Below are 6,163 nucleotides of genomic sequence, written 5' to 3'. Positions count from 1 at the left end.
GTTATATTAAACGCGTCCGGGATCGAATAATAATCCTTTCATCTATTTATGTAATTATTATTCTTTTATTACTCTACTAATTCTATTAATTCTATTAATTCTATTAATTCTATTAATATCTTCGATACCCCTCGCCTAAAGATTACTTTAAATACGTATACCCCTTTTACCCGCCTCTTAGAGCCTCTACTAACGCCTTTAAACTACTTCTCGACGAATTCGCTATTACTAGTAATCGAGGCCGTAAGCGAGTCTAATAGCTATCTACTACTACTTATAAACGCGTTGAAAGGCCCTTAAAAAGAGTTTAAACGAATACGTTCTCTCCTATATACTCCTCTTAAGTTAGTAATAAATGGGTTAAACTAATATTCAAATATTATAGTTATATTAAACGCGTTCGGTTTAGATATATATATCTCTTTTACTCGTCTCTTAGAGCCTTTACTAACGCCCTTAGGTTATTTCTAGACGAATTCGTTACTATTAGTAATTGAGACCGTAAGAGAGTTTAATAGCTATCTACTACTACTTATAAACGCGTTGAAAGGCTCTTAAAAAGAGCTCGAACGAATATATCCTCCCCTATATACTTCTCTTAAGTCAGCGATAGATGAATTAAACTAATATTTAAATATTATAGTTATATTAAACGCGTCCGAAATCGAATAATAATCCTTTCACCTATTTATATAATTATTCTTCTTTTACTATTTTATTAATTCTATTAATTCTATTAATTCTATTAATTTTACTAATTTCATTAATATAAATATATTTACTCTCGATACCCTCGCACTTAGTTAAATAAGAGAAGAATCTATAATAGACGAATACGGAGAATACTATAAAGAATATTGCGAAGATAGTTATTAGTAGTAGTAATATAATAGACTTACTCTTTACGATCTTATATTAATTTACTTAGCTAGTATAAGAGAAGTTAATATAGTAGACGAATGCGGAGAATATTGCGGAGAAATTAAGCGGTAATAAGGCCCCTAGCATTAAGAATACGGCTCAGCTCTTTAAGATCTCACGTTATATACTCTTCACGGTTTTATATTAAATTATTACTTAGTAAGCGGAGAATATTACTATAACTTAGCTTATTATCTCTATTATATTAATAATATCGTAAGAGAAGGAACTATAATAGGTAAATGCGGAGAATACTGCGGAGAATATTACGGAGAATACTGCGGAGAAACTAAGCGGTAATAAGACTTTCAGCATCAAGAATACGGCTTAGCTCTTTAAGATTCCACGTTATATACTCTCTATGATTCTATATTAAATTATTACTTAGTAAGCGGAGAATATTATTATAACTTAATTTATTATCTCTACTGTATTGATAATATCGTAAGAGAAGAAACTATAACAGGCAAATACGGAGAATACTGCGGAGAATACTACGGAGAATACTACGGAGAAACTAAGTAGTAATAAGGCCATTATCGTCAAGAATACGGCTTAGCTCTTCAAGATCCCACGTTATATACTCTCTATGGTTCTATATTAAATTATTACTTAGTAAGCGGAGAATACCACTGCAACTTAATCTATTATTCCTACTATATTAATATAATACATTACTATAATAACGTTATAAGAGAAGGATCTATTACGACGATCATAGCTAATTAGGCCTCTATAGGAGGAATATCGAACGATACATATTTAAACGAATTAAAATCGTCCGATATCTACAGCTATTTCTGTTGAAAGTAGAATACCAGACATGTTAGAAATTGAATGATTGTGACTAAAAGACTGATTATTAATTTATGGAATGTATAGATATTTATATACATAAAATAGGTGGCTAATAATAACTGATAATTACTAGCTCTAATAATACGCGATATGTTATGCGATAGTCGAAGGGGCTGATATTATAACACTCCCCGACAGCCTTAAAAGCTAGATTCCCTAAACCCCAATATATCATATCCTATATATATCAGTTTCCAAATCCACGCTTTATATTCGGGATTAATTATTTACCCGGCCTCGTTAAATCTATAAAAAACCCCGATAGGGAAAATAGAAAGAGTACCGGGGCTTTTAAATACCCGTTTCGGGACCTCGGAATAATATAAGGGTTTTTGATGTTTTGCCCGTATTGTTTCGGGACTAATGATTTACTCGTATTACTTTGGAACCTCGGAATAATCTAAGGGTTTTGATGTTTTACTCGTATTATTTCAGGACCTCGAAATAATATAAGGGTTTTAGTTCGACATTTTTTATATAGAAATTAAATGGCGATAGCCCTCTCGTCGGTAGATACGAGCTAAAAAAATAGGCTATCGCTATAAGATGTATCTATTTATAAACGATCACCGAAGATTTAATTTGATATCTCTTAGAAAGTGCAAGGATATTTTAATACTACCCTACCCGCTTCCGGGCTTATAACCTATTAAAAGTAGAATACCAGACATATTAGAATAATTGTGACTAAAAGACTAATTATTAATTTATGGAATATACGAATATTTATGTATATAAAATAGGTGGCTGATGATGGCTGGTAATTACTAGCCCTAGTAATACGCGACATGTATGCGATAGCCGAAGGGGCTGATATTATAACAATTTCATTATTCGAAAGATTTCACTACGATAAGAGATATTATGAAATTCATATCACTAATTAGCACGTTATCTCCATTTCTTTTCGATATTTCAATACTTCTTATCATGAGGATATAATCTTTCTCTGTTTTTTATAGGCAATTATTACGAATTAATTCTCTATACTATACCTTCCTAATTACGCCTTAGCGCGCCTCTTATCGTACATATATATCTATAGACTATATAGATTAAATCAATTTAATAGTAATAGAAGTAGGTTAAAAACGTATAGCAAGCGCGATTAGAGTTCGATTTATACTTAGGGCTAGGGCTAAAATTCGATTTAACTTAGAAAAATCCAACTCTATGAATTTAATTCATGGGCCTTTAATTATTAATACTACTATTATCGAAGTCTAGATCGATAGCTAGTTATAGACGTAAGATTAAATCTATACTATACTAAAATCGCGCTATAAAAAAAACCCGCGTTTTAAGATTAAGAATAAGATTAATATTAAAGAAGTTTAGAAGATTTTAAATAAGTTTAAATCTCGAGATTTAAGTATTCTTAATTTTATATTTAAAAAGATAAATAATATTACTCTTATAGAGTATAATAATAACTCTTAATTCTATATTAATAGATTTATAAAGATTCTAAATAAGTTCGATAATTTATTCTTAAAGCTAAAGTTCGATAAAAATTAAAAAATTTATCGCTTTTATTTAAACTTAGATTTTTTATATAATTTATATTATAAATAGTATAATTAAAATTATAATATCTTTAAAAATAACGATATTATAAAATTTAATTTAAATTATATAATTATTTAATTTATTAATATTATAATTAATTTTATTAATTTAATTAGTATTAAAGTCTATATACTAGCTATATTAATTAATAAATTCTTTATATATAATTTATAAAGCGTTATTATATTAATTACTATCGATAAAGTTATTAAATATAAAATTTAATAAAAAACTTATATTAATAACTCTTATTAAAAGTAGAATATTAGATATATTAGAATAATTAAATAATTATAACTAAAAGACTAATTATTAATTTATAAAATATATAGATATTTATATATATAAAATAGATAACTAATAGTAGCTAGTAATTATTAGTTTTAATAATATATAATATATTATATAATAGTCGAAGGGGCTAATATTATAATACTCTCCGATAATCTTAGAAGCTAGATTTTCTAAATCTTAGTATATCGTATTTCATATATATTAGTTTTCAAATTCTCGCTTTATATTTGAGATTAATTATTTATCTAACCTCGTTAAATCTATAAAAAACCTCGATAGAGAAAATAGAAAGAGTGCCGAGGCTTTTGAATACCCGTTTCGGGACCTCGAAATAATATAAGGATTTTTGATATTTTGCCCGTATTGTTTCGGAACTAATAATTTGCCTATATTACTTCGGGACCTCGGAATAATCTAAGAGTTTTACCCGTATTGTTTCGGGACCTCGAAATGATCTAAGGGTTTTATTGGTTTGCCCGTATTGTTTCGGGACCTCTAATTGATTCGGGTCCTCGTATGATATGAGAGTTTTTTACCCGTATTGATTTCGGGACCTCAGATGAAATAAGAATTTTAGTTCGACATTTTTTGTATAGGGATTGAATAGCGATAGCCCTCTCGTCGGTAGATACGAGCTAAAAAAATGGGCTATCGCTATAAGATATACCGTCCTACCCGTTTGTAAAGTTTCAGAACTAGCGTATTACGGTTGTAAAACGGTATTATAACGATTCTATACTAGTTGAAAACCCGTTCTAGAACCGATTTACAATCGATTTACAACCGTTTTATAACAGTCGTAAACTATAGACCTCTTCCCTTAGAACCCACAACGGTTATAGTTTTATAACCGTTCTACAACCGTTCTATAATCGTTATAATAATATTTTTTTATTTTTATTTTTTTACTAAGTCTCGAATAGGCTAGTAGTATTATATAATATATCTTCTAATATAAAAATTTCGCTAAAATTCGAAAAAAACGAATTTTAAGTTATTAGCGTTGATATTTAAGCTTATATATACTAAGCGAATTTTCAGCCCTATAAAGAACTTTAAAATTAAAATTTATTTTTAGTTATTATATAGATTATTTATAGTTCTATAAGAATCGTATAATCGTTCTATAACCGTTCTATAACCGTTTTATAACCGTTCGACAACTGTTACGTAACCGTCACGTGACCGTTAAATAACCGATGTGAAATTATAAGTTAGAATAATTCTTCTAACGAGTATGAATTGAGTTTTATATCGGTTATATATCGGTGATATATCGATTATTTATCGATTATTAGTTATATAATCGTTATATAACGATAATATATCTTTAGTAATAGCTAGAATAGTATTATTTATAAATAATTATCGAAGACTTAGTTTAATATCCATATTAGGAAGTATAAGAATGTTCGATACTATCCTACTCGCTTTCGGGCTTATAATCTATTAAAAGTAGAATATTAGATATATTAGAATAATTAAAAGACTAATTATTAATTTATGAAATATACGAATATTTATATATATAAAATAGATGGCTAATAGTAGCTAATAATTACTAGCTCTAATAATACGCGATATATTATACGATAGCCGAAGGGGCTAATATTATAACAACTCTCGCATTTATATTTAAACTTATAAGTATTATAATTACTATAAAAAGAACTAATATAATAATATTAAATATATTATTTTATATTTTAAATTTAATAAATAGAATAGTAATACCTTATAGGGGTCGATAGTACGAAAGACGATATATCTATAGATAGTGTATATAGCGTAGATAACTGGTTTTTAATATTGATCGTCCCCACTATCCAGTCACAACAGGCATTTTCTCGGCTAGTTGATAGACTGTTTCGTGTGATATATATCTTTACGATCAGAGAGTCGAATTGACTATTTTTATGAATCTTCTATTAAGATAAATAATTCGTCTCGAATAACTCTTCGTTCTATTTGACTCTATAATTTGTATAACCCTATGTTCGAATAATAGTTATCGACTTTAAGATTCTATTCAAAAATCTATTAAAGATCTATTAAAGATCTGTTAGAAATCTATTAGAGATCTTTCAGTTATATCTCCGCAGGTATCGAATTATTTAAACTAAGTATCACTTTTATTTCATATAATAAACCGAATCTAGTCGATGCTAAATCATATATATATCTCATATATTAATAATTACTATTATTTATAAAATACATTATATAAGTAAAAGTAGTTACCCTCTCCGCATCCCTCTAATCTTATCTATTTTATTCCTCTATACGTAATATTTATCTAATCTCTAGCTATTATAAGTTAATTAGTAATCTTTTATTAGTAGAATACTTATAGAGCGATATATTAGAGTTAAAAAGCGATATATATCTAATAATATTTATATATTTCTTATATTTACTAGATTAAGTAATTAGTAATATTAAAATATATATAATAGAAGCGTAGATAAATTATATATCTTAATTATATTATATTATTTATATTAAATAGAATTTTATTTAT

Source organism: Letharia columbiana, assembly GCF_014066305.1.
Source record: "Letharia columbiana isolate WasteWater2 chromosome Unknown Sc0000010_s0, whole genome shotgun sequence".
Taxonomy (NCBI): domain Eukaryota; kingdom Fungi; phylum Ascomycota; class Lecanoromycetes; order Lecanorales; family Parmeliaceae; genus Letharia; species Letharia columbiana.
Note: the sequence above shows the minus strand (reverse complement) of the source record.